Source organism: Drosophila biarmipes, unplaced genomic scaffold, assembly GCF_025231255.1.
Source record: "Drosophila biarmipes strain raj3 unplaced genomic scaffold, RU_DBia_V1.1 ptg000046l, whole genome shotgun sequence".
NCBI classification, from domain to species: domain Eukaryota; kingdom Metazoa; phylum Arthropoda; class Insecta; order Diptera; family Drosophilidae; genus Drosophila; species Drosophila biarmipes.
In genome coordinates, this window is record NW_026114552.1 from 82517 (window position 1) to 103798 (window position 21282).

General features: G+C 33.7%; 3 non-coding genes and 2 pseudogenes across 3 annotated transcripts; all 5 read left to right on the forward strand.

The window, feature by feature from the left end:
* The first annotated feature begins 3627 nt into the window (after nucleotides 1-3627).
* On the forward strand, nucleotides 3628-3806 carry LOC127012296 (5.8S ribosomal RNA). Its single transcript, XR_007765801.1, has one exon. It is a non-coding gene; the product is annotated as a 5.8S ribosomal RNA (ribosomal RNA).
* A 402-nt stretch (nucleotides 3807-4208) lies between these two features.
* LOC122817959 (large subunit ribosomal RNA) lies at nucleotides 4209-8179 on the forward strand. The gene has a single exon (XR_006367501.1). It is a non-coding gene; the product is annotated as a large subunit ribosomal RNA (ribosomal RNA).
* Nucleotides 8180-13908: 5729 nt separating this feature from the next.
* Nucleotides 13909-15903, forward strand: LOC127012302 (small subunit ribosomal RNA). The gene has a single exon (XR_007765806.1). It is a non-coding gene; the product is annotated as a small subunit ribosomal RNA (ribosomal RNA).
* Nucleotides 15904-17373: 1470 nt separating this feature from the next.
* On the forward strand, nucleotides 17374-17551 carry LOC127012297 (5.8S ribosomal RNA; annotated as a pseudogene).
* Nucleotides 17552-17952: 401 nt separating this feature from the next.
* Nucleotides 17953-20735, forward strand: LOC127012309 (large subunit ribosomal RNA; annotated as a pseudogene).
* The last annotated feature ends 547 nt before the right edge of the window (nucleotides 20736-21282 follow it).

The following is a 21282-nucleotide window of genomic DNA, read 5'->3' on the forward strand; positions in this document are numbered from 1 at the left end:
TAAATGGATTATATTCATAAAATACGAATATTTCTTGCATTCTCTTGTTATATGAGAGAATATCATACGGAGCGGGTAGCCCCTAGTATAGTAAGCAGTCGAATGGGAGACAGCGTGTCCAAAAACACCTATAGGGAGGTGGTCGTTGGCGGACCTCTCCTCGTATTGGTCAAACTTATGATTTTGTCAATACTATATAAAACGCCAATCATATCCATATAAAAGTGAATACAGTATATGGATATGAATAAAAAACCATACATAAATAAAAAAAAATATGTATAAAAAATTATACATATATTTATATTAAGCAATCGTATGGATGTGGCTTATAGGTATAATACCTATAAGGCATAATAATGTATAATATAGCAAATATACATATAAAAGTGCATGAATTGTATAGATATGGCATATAAGTGACATATTTATGAGAATAGCTAGTAGAATTTGCCCATACACTACTAGCGAAATGAGATATTTATACCTAGTGAGGGCGGCACTAGTACTATAAATTGTGGCAAAATAAATCTTATGCAAATGCATAGGATTTTGTCAATACCGTACAAAAAACTAAGTAAAACGTATGGATATTGAAAAATAAATGGATTATATTCATAAAATACGAATATTTCTTGCATTCTCTTGTTATATGAGAGAATATCATACGGAGCGGGTAGCCCCTAGTATAGTAAGCAGTCGAATGGGAGACAGCGTGTCCAAAAACACCTATAGGGAGGTGGTCGTTGGCGGACCTCTCCTCGTATTGGTCAAACTTATGATTTTGTCAATACTATATAAAACGCCAATCATATCCATATAAAATTGAATACAGTATATGGATATGAATAAAAAACCATACAAAAATAAAAAAAAAATATGTATAAAAAATTATACATATATTTATATTAAGCAATCGTATGGATGTGGCTTATAGGTATAATACCTATAAGGCATAATAATGTATAATATAGCAAATATAGCAATATACAAGTCTGGTGCCAGCAGCCGCGGTAATTCCAGCTCCAATAGCGTATATTAAAGTTGTTGCGGTTAAAACGTTCGTAGTTGAACTTGTGCTTCATACGGGTAGTACAACTTACAATTGTGGTTAGTACTATACCTTTATGTATGTAAGCGTATTACCGGTGGAGTTCTTACATGTGCTTAGATACTTGTATTTTTTCATATGTTCCTCCTATTTAAAAACCTGCATTAGTGCTCTTAAACGAGTGTTATTGTGGGCCGGTACAATTACTTTGAACAAATTAGAGTGCTTAAAGCAGGCTTCAAATGCCTGAATATTCTGTGCATGGGATAATGAAATAAGACCTCTGTTCTGCTTTCATTGGTTTTCAGATCAAGAGGTAATGATTAATAGAAGCAGTTTGGGGGCATTAGTATTACGACGCGAGAGGTGAAATTCTTGGACCGTCGTAAGACTAACTTAAGCGAAAGCATTTGCCAAAGATGTTTTCATTAATCAAGAACGAAAGTTAGAGGTTCGAAGGCGATCAGATACCGCCCTAGTTCTAACCATAAACGATGCCAGCTAGCAATTGGGTGTAGCTACTTTTATGGCTCTCTCAGTCGCTTCCCGGGAAACCAAAGCTTTTGGGCTCCGGGGGAAGTATGGTTGCAAAGCTGAAACTTAAAGGAATTGACGGAAGGGCACCACCAGGAGTGGAGCCTGCGGCTTAATTTGACTCAACACGGGAAAACTTACCAGGTCCGAACATAAGTGTGTAAGACAGATTGATAGCTCTTTCTCGAATCTATGGGTGGTGGTGCATGGCCGTTCTTAGTTCGTGGAGTGATTTGTCTGGTTAATTCCGATAACGAACGAGACTCAAATATATTAAATAGATATCTTCAGGATTATGGTGTTGAAGCTTATATAGCCTTCATTCATGGTGGCAGTAAAATGTTTATTGTGTTTGAATGTGTTTATATAAGTGGAGCCGTACCTGTTGGTTTGTCCCATTATAAGGACACTAGCTTCTTAAATGGACAAATTGCGTCTAGCAATAATGAGATTGAGCAATAACAGGTCTGTGATGCCCTTAGATGTCCTGGGCTGCACGCGCGCTACAATGAAAGTATCAACGTGTATTTCCTAGACCGAGAGGTCCGGGTAAACCGCTGAACCACTTTCATGCTTGGGATTGTGAACTGAAACTGTTCACATGAACTTGGAATTCCCAGTAAGTGTGAGTCATTAACTCGCATTGATTACGTCCCTGCCCTTTGTACACACCGCCCGTCGCTACTACCGATTGAATTATTTAGTGAGGTCTCCGGACGTGATCACTGTGACGCCTTGCGTGTTACGGTTGTTTCGCAAAAGTTGACCGAACTTGATTATTTAGAGGAAGTAAAAGTCGTAACAAGGTTTCCGTAGGTGAACCTGCGGAAGGATCATTAATGTTTTAATATCCTTACCGTTAATAAAATATTTGTTTATATTATAATAAATACATTATAGTATTACAAATAAAATATGAATTGCCAAAATGTATATGAGATCTATTATAGATCAAATGAAATTTCGAACAAGCAAATCGAAATAATGCAAATATTAAAATTATATATTGTATTTAATACATATGAGAGAAATTAATAAGCAGCCAAAGCAAACAAATAAAAATTCGAACAAGCAAATCGAATTATTAAAATAATAATATTAAATTATTATTGTATATCCTTACCGTTAATAAAATATTTGTTTATATTATAATAAATACATTATAATAATACAAATAAAATATGAATTGCCAAAATGTATATGAGATCTAATATAGATCAAATAAAATTTCGAACAAGCAAATCGAAATAATGCAAATATTAAAATTATATATTGTATTTAATACATATGAGAGAAATAATAAGCAGCCAAAGCAAACAAATAAAAATTCGAACAAGCAAATCGAATTATTAAAATAATAATATTAAATTATTATTGTATATCCTTACCGTTAATAAAATATTTGTTTATATTATAATAAATACATTATAGTAATACAAATAAAATATGAATTGCCAAAATGTATATGATCTAATATAGATCAAATGAAATTTCGAACAAGCAAATCGAAATAATGCAAATATTAAAATTATATATTGTATTTAATACATATGAGAGAAATAATAAGCAGCCAAAACAAACAAATAAAAATTCGAACAAGCAAATCGAATTATTAAAATAATAATATTAAATTATTATTGTATATAAACACAATTAAAATACTGTGTGTATATGGACCATAATATACACGCGTTGCGATATGTATTGTTCATCTCAGTTATGCGCATACATTGGATAATGCAACAACCTAAAATGTACAATGTTGTACCTGGTTTTATACAGGTTAATGTTTTATATAAATTTCAATTTATATCGCTAAAAAAGTATTAATATATATATATATATATTTATTTACAATAAATGCAATTTAAAAAGAAATACTTTGATATATATTGGTTATATAAAACTAAGACATTTCGCAGCATTCGTTTTAGGTATAAAAATAAATTTATTGAAGGAATTGATATATGCCAGTAAAATGGTGTATTTTTAATTTCTTTCAATAAAAACATATTTGACAAAATTAAGAAACCAATTTATAAAACTCTAAGCGGTGGATCACTCGGCTCATGGGTCGATGAAGAACGCAGCAAACTGTGCGTCATCGTGTGAACTGCAGGACACATGAACATCGACATTTTGAACGCATATCGCAGTCCATGCTGTTATGTACTTTAATTAATTTTATAGTGCTGCTTGGACTACATATGGTTGAGGGTTGTAAGACTATGCTAATTAAGTTGCTTATACAAATTTTATAATGAAATTTTATAAGCATATGGTATATTATTGGATAATAATAATTTAATTATTTTATTCATAATATTAAAAAATATATGAAAAACATTATCTCACATTAGTAAATAATTTGAATGTGAAAAACGAAGAGAAATATTTTCTTTTTCAATCAAATGATACTGAGAAATGTCTAGCATAAAAATTTATCTAGAATTGTCTCTTATTAATGATTAGAAAATAGAAAACCGTTGACAATATTATTGTTCTTCGTTGATTCGTTAAATCAAACAAATGCCATTTATATACAGATATTATTAATATAACGAATTTAATAAAATGTTTTATCATTATATATAAAGAATTAATTGCATATAAAAGTTATACACAACCTCAACTCATATGGGACTACCCCCTGAATTTAAGCATATTAATTAGGGGAGGAAAAGAAACTAACAAGGATTTTCTTAGTAGCGGCGAGCGAAAAGAAATCAGTTCAGCACTAAGTCACTTTGTCTATATGGCAAATGTGAGATGCAGTGTATGGAGCGTCAATATTCTAGTATGAGAAATTAACGATTTAAGTCCTTCTTAAATGAGGCCATTTACCCATAGAGGGTGCCAGGCCCGTATAACGTTAATGATTACTAGATGATGTTTCCAAAGAGTCGTGTTGCTTGATAGTGCAGCACTAAGTGGGTGGTAAACTCCATCTAAAACTAAATATAACCATGAGACCGATAGTAAACAAGTACCGTGAGGGAAAGTTGAAAAGAACTCTGAATAGAGAGTTAAACAGTACGTGAAACTGCTTAGAGGTTAAGCCCGATGAACCTGAATATCCGTTATGGAAAATTCATCATTAGAATTGTAATATTTAAACAATATTATGATAATAGTGTGCATTTTTTCCATATAAGGACATTGTAATCTATTAGCATACCAAATTTATCATAAAATATAACTTATAGTTTATTCAAATTAATTTGCTTGCATTTTAACACAGAATAAATGTTATTAATTTGATAAAGTGCTGATAGATTTATATGAATACAGTGCGTTAATTTTTCGGAATTATATAATGGCATAATTATCATTGATTTTTGTGTTTATTATATGCACTTGTAGGATTAACAATGCGAAAGATTCAGGATACCTTCGGGACCCGTCTTGAAACACGGACCAAGGAGTCTAACATATGTGCAAGTTATTGGGATATAAACCTAATAGCGTAATTAACTTGACTAATAATGGGATTAGTTTTTTAACTATTTATAGCTAATTAACACAATCCCGGGGCGTTCTATATAGTTATGTATAATGATATTTATATTATTTATGCCTCTAACTGGAACGTACCTTGAGCATATATGCTGTGACCCGAAAGATGGTGAACTATACTTGATCAGGTTGAAGTCAGGGGAAACCCTGATGGAAGACCGAAACAGTTCTGACGTGCAAATCGATTGTCAGAATTGAGTATAGGGGCGAAAGACCAATCGAACCATCTAGTAGCTGGTTCCTTCCGAAGTTTCCCTCAGGATAGCTGGTGCATTTTAATATTATATAAAATAATCTTATCTGGTAAAGCGAATGATTAGAGGCCTTAGGGTCGAAACGATCTTAACCTATTCTCAAACTTTAAATGGGTAAGAACCTTAACTTTCTTGATATGAAGTTCAAGGTTATGATATAATGTGCCCAGTGGGCCACTTTTGGTAAGCAGAACTGGCGCTGTGGGATGAACCAAACGTAATGTTACGGTGCCCAAATTAACAACTCATGCAGATACCATGAAAGGCGTTGGTTGCTTAAAACAGCAGGACGGTGATCATGGAAGTCGAAATCCGCTAAGGAGTGTGTAACAACTCACCTGCCGAAGCAACTAGCCCTTAAAATGGATGGCGCTTAAGTTGTATACCTATACATTACCGCTAAAGTAGATGATTTATATTACTTGTAATATAAATTTTGAAACTTTAGTGAGTAGGAAGGTACAATGGTATGCGTAGAAGTGTTTGGCGTAAGCCTGCATGGAGCTGCCATTGGTACAGATCTTGGTGGTAGTAGCAAATAATCGAATGAGACCTTGGAGGACTGAAGTGGAGAAGGGTTTCGTGTGAACAGTGGTTGATCACGAGTTAGTCGGTCCTAAGTTCAAGGCGAAAGCCGAAAATTTTCAAGTAAAATACAAATGCCAAACAAATATATATATTATATAAAATCTAGCTAAATTAATATACTTGAATAATTTTGAACGAAAGGGAATACGGTTCCAATTCCGTAACCTGTTGAGTATCCGTTTGTTATTAAATATGGGCCTCGTGCTCATCCTGGCAACAGGAACGACCATAAAGAAGCCGTCGAGAGATATCGGAAGAGTTTTCTTTTCTGTTTTATAGCCGTACTACCATGGAAGTCTTTCGCAGAGAGATATGGTAGATGGGCTAGAAGAGCATGACATATACTGTTGTGTCGATATTTTCTCCTCGGACCTTGAAAATTTATGGTGGGGACACGCAAACTTCTCAACAGGCCGTACCAATATCCGCAGCTGGTCTCCAAGGTGAAGAGTCTCTAGTCGATAGAATAATGTAGGTAAGGGAAGTCGGCAAATTAGATCCGTAACTTCGGGATAAGGATTGGCTCTGAAGATTGAGATAGTCGGGCTTGATTGGGAAACAATAACATGGTTTATGTGCTCGTTCTGGGTAAATAGAGTTTCTAGCATTTATGTTAGTTACTTGTTCCCCGGATAGTTTAGTTACGTAGCCAATTGTGGAACTTTCTTGCTAAAATTTTTAAGAATACTAATTGGGTTAAACCAATTAGTTCTTATTAATTATAACGATTATCAATTAACAATCAATTCAGAACTGGCACGGACTTGGGGAATCCGACTGTCTAATTAAAACAAAGCATTGTGATGGCCCTAGCGGGTGTTGACACAATGTGATTTCTGCCCAGTGCTCTGAATGTCAAAGTGAAGAAATTCAAGTAAGCGCGGGTCAACGGCGGGAGTAACTATGACTCTCTTAAGGTAGCCAAATGCCTCGTCATCTAATTAGTGACGCGCATGAATGGATTAACGAGATTCCTACTGTCCCTATCTACTATCTAGCGAAACCACAGCCAAGGGAACGGGCTTGGAATAATTAGCGGGGAAAGAAGACCCTTTTGAGCTTGACTCTAATCTGGCAGTGTAAGGAGACATAAGAGGTGTAGAATAAGTGGGAGATATTAGACCTCGGTTTGGTATCGCCAATGAAATACCACTACTCTTATTGTTTCCTTACTTACTTGATTAAATGGAACGTGTATCATTTCCTAGCCATTATACGGATATATTTATTATATCTTATGGTATTGGGTTTTGATGCAAGCTTCTTGATCAAAGTATCACGAGTTTGTTATATAATCGCAAACAAATTCTTTAATAAAACGGTGCATTTATGTATTTTTGATTTGAAAATTTGGTATAACTCCAATTACTCAGGTATGATCCAATTCAAGGACATTGCCAGGTAGGGAGTTTGACTGGGGCGGTACATCTCTCAAATAATAACGGAGGTGTCCCAAGGCCAGCTCAGTGCGGACAGAAACCACACATAGAGCAAAAGGGCAAATGCTGACTTGATCTCGGTGTTCAGTACACACAGGGACAGCAAAAGCTCGGCCTATCGATCCTTTTGGTTTAAAGAGTTTTTAACAAGAGGTGTCAGAAAAGTTACCATAGGGATAACTGGCTTGTGGCGGCCAAGCGTTCATAGCGACGTCGCTTTTTGATCCTTCGATGTCGGCTCTTCCTATCATTGTGAAGCAAAATTCACCAAGCGTTGGATTGTTCACCCATGCAAGGGAACGTGAGCTGGGTTTAGACCGTCGTGAGACAGGTTAGTTTTACCCTACTAATGACAAAACGTTGTTGCGACAGCATTCCTGCGTAGTACGAGAGGAACCGCAGGTACGGACCAATGGCACAATACTTGTTCGAGCGAACAGTGGTATGACGCTACGTCCGTTGGATTATGCCTGAACGCCTCTAAGGTCGTATCCGTGCTGGACTGCAATGATAAATAAGGGGCAATTTGCATTGTATGGCTTCTAAACCATTTAAAGTTTATAATTTACTTTTTAAACGACAATGGATGTGATGCCAATGTAATTTGTAACATAGTAAATTGGGAGGATCTTTGATCACCTGATGCCGCGCTAGTTACATATAAAAGCATTATTTAATACAATGACAAAGCCTAGAATCAATTGTAAACGACTTTTGTAACAGGCAAGGTGTTGTAAGTGGTTGAGCAGCTGCCATACTGCGATCCACTGAAGCTTATCCTTTGCTTGATGATTCGATAATAAAATTGCATAATTTATTTGTTGTGTTGAACTTCTTATATAAAGTTCAACCAACAATCTATTTGTATGCATTGATTGTTTGCTTGGCTTTGTGGCGAATTTTTAATCCTTTATATATTACATTCCTAAGGTCTAGATTTTCAAGTAAGAGACCAATTTGATTAACATATCAATATAAGTACAACTCGACCATCTAATAATAACAATATGAATCGTCATCTTATTAGTGACGCGAAGATTGGCAAACATATAATATAAAAATATTCCTAAGGTCTAGATTTTCAAGTAAGAGACCAATTTGATTAACATATCAATATAAGTACAACTCGACCATCTAATAATAACAATATGAATCGTCATCTTATTAGTGACGCGAAGATTGGCAAACATATAATATAAAAATATTCCTAAGGTCTAGATTTTCAAGTAAGAGACCAATTTGATTAACATATCAATATAAGTACAACTCGACCATCTAATAATAACAATATGAATCGTCATCTTATTAGTGACGCGAAGATTGGCAAACATATAATATAAAAATATTCCTAAGGTCTAGATTTTCAAGTAAGAGACCAATTTGATTAACATATCAATATAAGTACAACTCGACCATCTAATAATAATATGAATCGTCATCTTATTAGTGACGCGAAGATTGGCAAACATATAATATAAAAATATTCCTAAGGTCTAGATTTTCAAGTAAGAGACCAATTTGATTAACATATCAATATAAGTACAACTCGACCATCTAATAATAATATGAATCGTCATCTTATTAGTGACGCGAAGATTGGCAAACATATAATATAAAAATATTCCTAAGGTCTAGATTTTCAAGTAAGAGACCAATTTGATTAACATATCAATATAAGTACAACTCGACCATCTAATAATAACAATATGAATCGTCATCTTTTTAGTGACGCGAAGATTGGCAAACATATAATATAAAAATATTCCTAAGGTCTAGAATCTTAAGCAATAGACCAATTCAACTAAGAGTTGACATATAAAAATATGTTCCTTTTAATGTTAGCAAAATTTTATCGTCACATACTGTTAGTGACGCGAACGTTTTTTTCTCCATGTTTATATGAATGTTTATTCAAAGGTAGAAAGGCAGGATCGTTATTTTATAAGTGAAGCGATAAAAAAATATTATGCAATAGGACATCTATTTATAAATATTTTTAAGTCTTAGAAATTCAAGTAAAGAGATTCAAGAAATTCATTCAACTTAGAGCGCACATATAATTAAAACTATTCCTGAGGTTTAGAAACCAAATTAAATAAAGAGGACATATAAACGTATGTGGTATTTTGATGGTAGTAAAAATGTATCGCGATATTATTAGTGACGCGACCAATTTTTATACTCTTTGCTCCATGTGCAAATATATCTAGTGTTTAGATAGTCAATTAAAAATGACAATTTTAACTAAAAGACTTAAAAAAGTGTTTGTCAAACTTATAATTTTGTCAATACTATATAAAACGCCAATCATATCCTTATAAAAGTAAATACGGTATATGGTTATAAATACAAAACCATATATAAATAAAAAAATGAAATCGTATGTATATGGCTTATAGGTATAATACCTATAAGGCATAATAATGTATAATATTAGCAAATATACATATAAAAGTGCATAAATTGTATAGATATGGCATAAAGAAGGCATTTATGAGAATAGCTAGTAGAATTTGCCCATACACTACTAGCGAAATGAGATATTTATACCTAGTGAGGGCGGCACTAGTACTATAAATTGTGGCAAAATAAATCTTATGCAAATGCATAGGATTTTGTCAATACCGTACAAAAAACTAAGTAAAACGTATGGATATTGAAAAATAAATGGATTATATTCATAAAATACGAATATTTCTTGCATTCTCTTGTTATACGAGAGAATATCATACGGAGCGGGCAGCCCCTAGTATAGTAAGCAGTCGAATGGGAGACAGCGTGTCCAAAAACACCTATAGGGAGGTGGTCGTTGGCGGACCTCTCCTCGTATTGGTCAAACTTATGATTTTGTCAATACTATATAAAACGCCAATCATATCCATATAAAAGTGAATACAGTATATGGATATGAATAAAAAACCATACATAAATAAAAAAAAATATGTATAAAAAATTATACATATATTTATATTAAGCAATCGTATGGATGTGGCTTATAGGTATAATACCTATAAGGCATAATAATGTATAATATAGCAAATATACATATAAAAGTGCATGAATTGTATAGATATGGCATATAAGTGACATATTTATGAGAATAGCTAGTAGAATTTGCCCATACACTACTAGCGAAATGAGATATTTATACCTAGTGAGGGCGGCACTAGTACTATAAATTGTGGCAAAATAAATCTTATGCAAATGCATAGGATTTTGTCAATACCGTACAAAAAACTAAGTAAAACGTATGGATATTGAAAAATAAATGGATTATATTCATAAAATACGAATATTTCTTGCATTCTCTTGTTATATGAGAGAATATCATACGGAGCGGGTAGCCCCTAGTATAGTAAGCAGTCGAATGGGAGACAGCGTGTCCAAAAACACCTATAGGGAGGTGGTCGTTGGCGGACCTCTCCTCGTATTGGTCAAACTTATGATTTTGTCAATACTATATAAAACGCCAATCATATCCATATAAAAGTGAATACAGTATATGGATATGAATAAAAAACCATACATAAATAAAAAAAAATATGTATAAAAAATTATACATATATTTATATTAAGCAATCGTATGGATGTGGCTTATAGGTATAATACCTATAAGGCATAATAATGTATAATATAGCAAATATACATATAAAAGTGCATGAATTGTATAGATATGGCATATAAGTGACATATTTATGAGAATAGCTAGTAGAATTTGCCCATACACTACTAGCGAAATGAGATATTTATACCTAGTGAGGGCGGCACTAGTACTATAAATTGTGGCAAAATAAATCTTATGCAAATGCATAGGATTTTGTCAATACCGTACAAAAAACTAAGTAAAACGTATGGATATTGAAAAATAAATGGATTATATTCATAAAATACGAATATTTCTTGCATTCTCTTGTTATATGAGAGAATATCATACGGAGCGGGTAGCCCCTAGTATAGTAAGCAGTCGAATGGGAGACAGCGTGTCCAAAAACACCTATAGGGAGGTGGTCGTTGGCGGACCTCTCCTCGTATTGGTCAAACTTATGATTTTGTCAATACTATATAAAACGCCAATCATATCCATATAAAATTGAATACAGTATATGGATATGAATAAAAAACCATACAAAAATAAAAAAAAAATATGTATAAAAAATTATACATATATTTATATTAAGCAATCGTATGGATGTGGCTTATAGGTATAATACCTATAAGGCATAATAATGTATAATATAGCAAATATACATATAAAAGTGCATGAATTGTATAGATATGGCATATAAGTGACATATTTATGAGAATAGCTAGTAGAATTTGCCCATACACTACTAGCGAAATGAGATATTTATACCTAGTGAGGGCGGCACTAGTACTATAAATTGTGGCAAAATAAATCTTATGCAAATGCATAGGATTTTGTCAATACCGTACAAAAAACTAAGTAAAACGTATGGATATTGAAAAATAAATGGATTATATTCATAAAATACGAATATTTCTTGCATTCTCTTGTTATATGAGAGAATATCATACGGAGCGGGTAGCCCCTAGTATAGTAAGCAGTCGAATGGGAGACAGCGTGTCCAAAAACACCTATAGGGAGGTGGTCGTTGGCGGACCTCTCCTCGTATTGGTCAAACTTATGATTTTGTCAATACTATATAAAACGCCAATCATATCCATATAAAAGTGAATACAGTATATGGATATGAATAAAAAACCATACATAAATAAAAAAAAAATATGTATAAAAAATTATACATATATTTATATTAAGCAATCGTATGGATGTGGCTTATAGGTATAATACCTATAAGGCATAATAATGTATAATATAGCAAATATACATATAAAAGTGCATGAATTGTATAGATATGGCATATAAGTGACATATTTATGAGAATAGCTAGTAGAATTTGCCCATACACTACTAGCGAAATGAGATATTTATACCTAGTGAGGGCGGCACTAGTACTATAAATTGTGGCAAAATAAATCTTATGCAAATGCATAGGATTTTGTCAATACCATACATAAACCGTATGGATATTGAGAAGTTAATAGATTACATCTATAATATGAGAAGTATTTTAGTATTCTTATTAAATAAGAGAATACTATAAGGGTGAGTGGCAAAGAGAATTGAATATACCCGAATGGGAGACAGCGTGTCCAAAAACTACTATAGGTGGTGTGGCAAATATGAGGAAGGCAATATATCCATATAATGAAAATAAAAGTGCGTTTTCTTATTATATAAGAGAACACTATATGGGTGAGTGGCAAAGTAAATTGAATATACCCGAATGGGAGACAGCGTGTCCAAAAACTACTATAGGTGGTGTGGCAAATATGAGGAAGGCAATATATCCATATAATGAAAATAAAAGTGCGTTTTCTTATTATATAAGAGAACACTATATGGGTGAGTGGCAAAGTAAATTGAATATACCCGAATGGGAGACAGCGTGTCCAAAAACTACTATAGGTGGTGTGGCAAATATGAGGAAGGCAATATATCCATATAATGAATATAAAAGTGCGTTGTCTTATTATATAAGAGAACACTATATGGGTGAGTGGCAAAGTAAATTGAATATACCCGAATGGGAGACAGCGTGTCCAAAAACTACTATAGGATGGTCAATGGGCCGGCCGTCTGCTATTGACATATGTCAGTAGAGAAGATATTATCCGTCAAATTTGTTTCTTTATTCATTTATTTGAATACGAGACTTGGCTCCGCGGTTAATATTTTAAGCCCAAAGATAATAACGTTGAAACAAAGGCCAAGTTTCTATTGTACATAGAATAACAAATTGTTTCCGAATTTTATCGTTAATTTTAGGAGGTAGGCTAACATGATTTATATTATATGTGTATTATTAAATAATAATAGTACATAAAAGTCTACCAAAGAAATATAAAAATGTAATTATGAATACATTTTCAATATTAATATCAACTTATATTGTTGATAATAAAAAATAGCTATTAAGAGAGTTATTTAAGAAATTATATAATATATAATAAAGAGTATATATATAAATAATATATAAGTATATATTATTTAAGAAATAAATATAGTAGTAATAATTATATATATACACTCGGTTCTATTTTATATATTACCAGAGACTTATATGGATATATATAGATAAATTTTAAATTTATCGTCAAAATACAAATGATTAACTCAATATCTTATATTGGTTAAACAAAAATTGTACATGTGTGGATACAATATATTATGTATGTCGAACAAAAATGATATTTTAGAATGAAATGTGCATATATAAAGAAAATATATGAAAAATAAATATTGTGTTTATAAAGAATATGATTCTTTTTGACATCAATAAAAACTTGTTATTATTAGTGGCGAAACAAGTATAAATTGGAAAACAAACGTATACGAATGCTATATAAAAATGGCCGTATTCGATAGAAATAAAATCTATAACAACATATATATTGCTAATTTCTATTCAAAAAATATGAATGAAATATGAATAAAAACATTATTCTGGTTGATCCTGCCAGTAGTTATATGCTTGTCTCAAAGATTAAGCCATGCATGTCTAAGTACACACGAATTAAAAGTGAAACCGCAAAAGGCTCATTATATCAGTTATGGTTCCTTAGATCGTTAACAGTTACTTGGATAACTGTGGTAATTCTAGAGCTAATACATGCAATTAAAACATGAACCTTATGGAACATGTGCTTTTATTAGGCTAAAACCAAGCGATCGCAAGATCGTTATATTGGTTGAACTCTAGATAACATGCAGATCGTATGGTCTTGTACCGACGACAGATCTTTCAAATGTCTGCCCTATCAACTTTTGATGGTAGTATCTAGGACTACCATGGTTGCAACGGGTAACGGGGAATCAGGGTTCGATTCCGGAGAGGGAGCCTGAGAAACGGCTACCACATCTAAGGAAGGCAGCAGGCGCGTAAATTACCCACTCCCAGCTCGGGGAGGTAGTGACGAAAAATAACAATACAGGACTCATATCCGAGGCCCTGTAATTGGAATGAGTACACTTTAAATCCTTTAACAAGGACCAATTGGAGGGCAAGTCTGGTGCCAGCAGCCGCGGTAATTCCAGCTCCAATAGCGTATATTAAAGTTGTTGCGGTTAAAACGTTCGTAGTTGAACTTGTGCTTCATACGGGTAGTACAACTTACAATTGTGGTTAGTACTATACCTTTATGTATGTAAGCGTATTACCGGTGGAGTTCTTACATGTGCTTAGATACTTGTATTTTTTCATATGTTCCTCCTATTTAAAAACCTGCATTAGTGCTCTTAAACGAGTGTTATTGTGGGCCGGTACAATTACTTTGAACAAATTAGAGTGCTTAAAGCAGGCTTCAAATGCCTGAATATTCTGTGCATGGGATAATGAAATAAGACCTCTGTTCTGCTTTCATTGGTTTTCAGATCAAGAGGTAATGATTAATAGAAGCAGTTTGGGGGCATTAGTATTACGACGCGAGAGGTGAAATTCTTGGACCGTCGTAAGACTAACTTAAGCGAAAGCATTTGCCAAAGATGTTTTCATTAATCAAGAACGAAAGTTAGAGGTTCGAAGGCGATCAGATACCGCCCTAGTTCTAACCATAAACGATGCCAGCTAGCAATTGGGTGTAGCTACTTTTATGGCTCTCTCAGTCGCTTCCCGGGAAACCAAAGCTTTTGGGCTCCGGGGGAAGTATGGTTGCAAAGCTGAAACTTAAAGGAATTGACGGAAGGGCACCACCAGGAGTGGAGCCTGCGGCTTAATTTGACTCAACACGGGAAAACTTACCAGGTCCGAACATAAGTGTGTAAGACAGATTGATAGCTCTTTCTCGAATCTATGGGTGGTGGTGCATGGCCGTTCTTAGTTCGTGGAGTGATTTGTCTGGTTAATTCCGATAACGAACGAGACTCAAATATATTAAATAGATATCTTCAGGATTATGGTGTTGAAGCTTATATAGCCTTCATTCATGGTGGCAGTAAAATGTTTATTGTGTTTGAATGTGTTTATATAAGTGGAGCCGTACCTGTTGGTTTGTCCCATTATAAGGACACTAGCTTCTTAAATGGACAAATTGCGTCTAGCAATAATGAGATTGAGCAATAACAGGTCTGTGATGCCCTTAGATGTCCTGGGCTGCACGCGCGCTACAATGAAAGTATCAACGTGTATTTCCTAGACCGAGAGGTCCGGGTAAACCGCTGAACCACTTTCATGCTTGGGATTGTGAACTGAAACTGTTCACATGAACTTGGAATTCCCAGTAAGTGTGAGTCATTAACTCGCATTGATTACGTCCCTGCCCTTTGTACACACCGCCCGTCGCTACTACCGATTGAATTATTTAGTGAGGTCTCCGGACGTGATCACTGTGACGCCTTGCGTGTTACGGTTGTTTCGCAAAAGTTGACCGAACTTGATTATTTAGAGGAAGTAAAAGTCGTAACAAGGTTTCCGTAGGTGAACCTGCGGAAGGATCATTAATGTTTTAATATCCTTACCGTTAATAAAATATTTGTTTATATTATAATAAATACATTATAGTATTACAAATAAAATATGAATTGCCAAAATGTATATGAGATCTATTATAGATCAAATGAAATTTCGAACAAGCAAATCGAAATAATGCAAATATTAAAATTATATATTGTATTTAATACATATGAGAGAAATTAATAAGCAGCCAAAGCAAACAAATAAAAATTCGAACAAGCAAATCGAATTATTAAAATAATAATATTAAATTATTATTGTATATCCTTACCGTTAATAAAATATTTGTTTATATTATAATAAATACATTATAATAATACAAATAAAATATGAATTGCCAAAATGTATATGAGATCTAATATAGATCAAATAAAATTTCGAACAAGCAAATCGAAATAATGCAAATATTAAAATTATATATTGTATTTAATACATATGAGAGAAATAATAAGCAGCCAAAGCAAACAAATAAAAATTCGAACAAGCAAATCGAATTATTAAAATAATAATATTAAATTATTATTGTATATCCTTACCGTTAATAAAATATTTGTTTATATTATAATAAATACATTATAATAATACAAATAAAATATGAATTGCCAAAATGTATATGAGATCTAATATAGATCAAATAAAATTTCGAACAAGCAAATCGAAATAATGCAAATATTAAAATTATATATTGTATTTAATACATATGAGAGAAATAATAAGCAGCCAAAGCAAACAAATAAAAATTCGAACAAGCAAATCGAATTATTAAAATAATAATATTAAATTATTATTGTATATCCTTACCGTTAATAAAATATTTGTTTATATTATAATAAATACATTATAGTAATACAAATAAAATATGAATTGCCAAAATGTATATGATCTAATATAGATCAAATGAAATTTCGAACAAGCAAATCGAAATAATGCAAATATTAAAATTATATATTGTATTTAATACATATGAGAGAAATAATAAGCAGCCAAAACAAACAAATAAAAATTCGAACAAGCAAATCGAATTATTAAAATAATAATATTAAATTATTATTGTATATAAACACAATTAAAATACTGTGTGTATATGGACCATAATATACACGCGTTGCGATATGTATTGTTCATCTCAGTTATGCGCATACATTGGATAATGCAACAACCTAAAATGTACAATGTTGTACCTGGTTTTATACAGGTTAATGTTTTATATAAATTTCAATTTATATCGCTAAAAAAGTATTAATATATATATATATATATATTTATTTACAATAAATGCAATTTAAAAAGAAATACTTTGATATATATTGGTTATATAAAACTAAGACATTTCGCAGCATTCGTTTTAGGTATAAAAATAAATTTATTGAAGGAATTGATATATGCCAGTAAAATGGTGTATTTTTAATTTCTTTCAATAAAAACATATTTGACAAAATTAAGAAACCAATTTATAAAACTCTAAGCGGTGGATCACTCGGCTCATGGGTCGATGAAGAACGCAGCAAACTGTGCGTCATCGTGTGAACTGCAGGACACATGAACATCGACATTTGAACGCATATCGCAGTCCATGCTGTTATGTACTTTAATTAATTTTATAGTGCTGCTTGGACTACATATGGTTGAGGGTTGTAAGACTATGCTAATTAAGTTGCTTATACAAATTTTATAATGAAATTTTATAAGCATATGGTATATTATTGGATAATAATAATTTAATTATTTTATTCATAATATTAAAAAATATATGAAAAACATTATCTCACATTAGTAAATAATTTGAATGTGAAAAACGAAGAGAAATATTTTCTTTTTCAATCAAATGATACTGAGAAATGTCTAGCATAAAATTTATCTAGAATTGTCTCTTATTAATGATTAGAAAATAGAAAACCGTTGACAATATTATTGTTCTTCGTTGATTCGTTAAATCAAAACAAATGCCATTTATATACAGATATTATTAATATAACGAATTTATAAAATGTTTTATCATTATATATAAAGAATTAATTGCATATAAAAGTTATACACAACCTCAACTCATATGGGACTACCCCCTGAATTTAAGCATATTAATTAGGGGAGGAAAAGAAACTAACAAGGATTTTCTTAGTAGCGGCGAGCGAAAAGAAATCAGTTCAGCACTAAGTCACTTTGTCTATATGGCAAATGTGAGATGCAGTGTATGGAGCGTCAATATTCTAGTATGAGAAATTAACGATTTAAGTCCTTCTTAAATGAGGCCATTTACCCATAGAGGGTGCCAGGCCCGTATAACGTTAATGATTACTAGATGATGTTTCCAAAGAGTCGTGTTGCTTGATAGTGCAGCACTAAGTGGGTGGTAAACTCCATCTAAAACTAAATATAACCATGAGACCGATAGTAAACAAGTACCGTGAGGGAAAGTTGAAAAGAACTCTGAATAGAGAGTTAAACAGTACGTGAAACTGCTTAGAGGTTAAGCCCGATGAACCTGAATATCCGTTATGGAAAATTCATCATTAGAATTGTAATATTTAAACAATATTATGATAATAGTGTGCATTTTTTCCATATAAGGACATTGTAATCTATTAGCATACCAAATTTATCATAAAATATAACTTATAGTTTATTCAAATTAATTTGCTTGCATTTTAACACAGAATAAATGTTATTAATTTGATAAAGTGCTGATAGATTTATATGAATACAGTGCGTTAATTTTTCGGAATTATATAATGGCATAATTATCATTGATTTTTGTGTTTATTATATGCACTTGTAGGATTAACAATGCGAAAGATTCAGGATACCTTCGGGACCCGTCTTGAAACACGGACCAAGGAGTCTAACATATGTGCAAGTTATTGGGATATAAACCTAATAGCGTAATTAACTTGACTAATAATGGGATTAGTTTTTTAACTATTTATAGCTAATTAACACAATCCCGGGGCGTTCTATATAGTTATGTATAATGATATTTATATTATTTATGCCTCTAACTGGAACGTACCTTGAGCATATATGCTGTGACCCGAAAGATGGTGAACTATACTTGATCAGGTTGAAGTCAGGGGAAACCCTGATGGAAGACCGAAACAGTTCTGACGTGCAAATCGATTGTCAGAATTGAGTATAGGGGCGAAAGACCAATCGAACCATCTAGTAGCTGGTTCCTTCCGAAGTTTCCCTCAGGATAGCTGGTGCATTTTAATATTATATAAAATAATCTTATCTGGTAAAGCGAATGATTAGAGGCCTTAGGGTCGAAACGATCTTAACCTATTCTCAAACTTTAAATGGGTAAGAACCTTAACTTTCTTGATATGAAGTTCAAGGTTATGATATAATGTGCCCAGTGGGCCACTTTTGGTAAGCAGAACTGGCGCTGTGGGATGAACCAAACGTAATGTTACGGTGCCCAAATTAACAACTCATGCAGATACCATGAAAGGCGTTGGTTGCTTAAAACAGCAGGACGGTGATCATGGAAGTCGAAATCCGCTAAGGAGTGTGTAACAACTCACCTGCCGAAGCAACTAGCCCTTAAAATGGATGGCGCTTAAGTTGTATACCTATACATTACCGCTAAAGTAGATGATTTATATTACTTGTAATATAAATTTTGAAACTTTAGTGAGTAGGAAGGTACAATGGTATGCGTAGAAGTGTTTGGCGTAAGCCTGCATGGAGCTGCCATTGGTACAGATCTTGGTGGTAGTAGCAAATAATCGAATGAGACCTTGGAGGACTGAAGTGGAGAAGGGTTTCGTGTGAACAGTGGTTGATCACGAGTTAGTCGGTCCTAAGTTCAAGGCGAAAGCCGAAAATTTTCAAGTAAAATACAAATGCCAAACAAATATATATATTATATAAAATCTAGCTAAATTAATATACTTGAATAATTTTGAACGAAAGGGAATACGGTTCCAATTCCGTAACCTGTTGAGTATCCGTTTGTTATTAAATATGGGCCTCGTGCTCATCCTGGCAACAGGAACGACCATAAGAAGCCGTCGAGAGATATCGGAAGAGTTTTCTTTTCTGTTTTATAGCCGTACTACCATGGAAGTCTTTCGCAGAGAGATATGGTAGATGGGCTAGAAGAGCATGACATATACTGTTGTGTCGATATTTTCTCCTCGGACCTTGAAAATTTATGGTGGGGACACGCAAACTTCTCAACAGGCCGTACCAATATCCGCAGCTGGTCTCCAAGGTGAAGAGTCTCTAGTCGATAGAATAATGTAGGTAAGGGAAGTCGGCAAATTAGATCCGTAACTTCGGGATAAGGATTGGCTCTGAAGATTGAGATAGTCGGGCTTGATTGGGAAACAATAACATGGTTTATGTGCTCGTTCTGGGTAAATAGAGTTTCTAGCATTTATGTTAGTTACTTGTTCCCCGGATAGTTTAGTTACGTAGCCAATTGTGGAACTTTCTTGCTAAAATTTTTAAGAATACTAATTGGGTTAAACCAATTAGTTCTTATTAATTATAACGATTATCAATTAACAATCAATTCAGAACTGGCACGGACTTGGGGAATCCGACTGTCTAATTAAAACAAAAGCATTGTGATGGCCCTAGCGGGTGTTGACACAATGTGATTTCTGCCCAGTGCTCTGAATGTCAAAGTGAAGAAATTCAAGTAAGCGCGGGTCAACGGCGGGAGTAACTATGACTCTCTTAAGGTAGCCAAATGCCTCGTCATCTAATTAGTGACGCGCATGAATGGATTAACGAGATTCCTACTGTCCCTATCTACTCAGTCGGTGTTAGATTGCTCGTGCGAACAGACGTGTTTTCCGTACGCTCCGCGAGTGTAGCCAATATTGACTGATAGAGACCAGATACGAAGCTAGAAACAGCACGAAAATTCGTGTTTTGTGCCTGCGAACCCAGTGCGCGTGTTTTCCCTGTGTAAAAGTGGTGAAACCGGGTGAAATTGGGTTTTTCCCATTGGAAATTTTCCATTGCGCCACGTGTGTCACGAGAGAGGCGCTCTCTTGAGAGAGGAGTTAGGCTTATTTAGGCACATTTTGCCTAAAACAGCTGTGCGGTTTGTGTCATCGCTAAACTTTTATCAGCTGATCAGCTGATAGAGCTTTCCGACCAGCTGATAATAAAGGGGTAAGTCCTTGGTGGAAAAGCTTTTGGGTTGGAACTGCCGATAACCGGCGGATGGCGCCACCCAAAATGGATGTTGGAGATTCTGGCAGTGAGAGTGCTAGTAGTAGGGGAAGCAGTGGGGGCAGAGGACGACCCAGAGGTAAGCGCAATAAAGCGCCGCTGAGGGACGCCTCTAGGTGCAAGTTGATGGCACTGGATGCAACTGCCGCTGACACTGCGACAGCCCCTGCCGCTGCCGC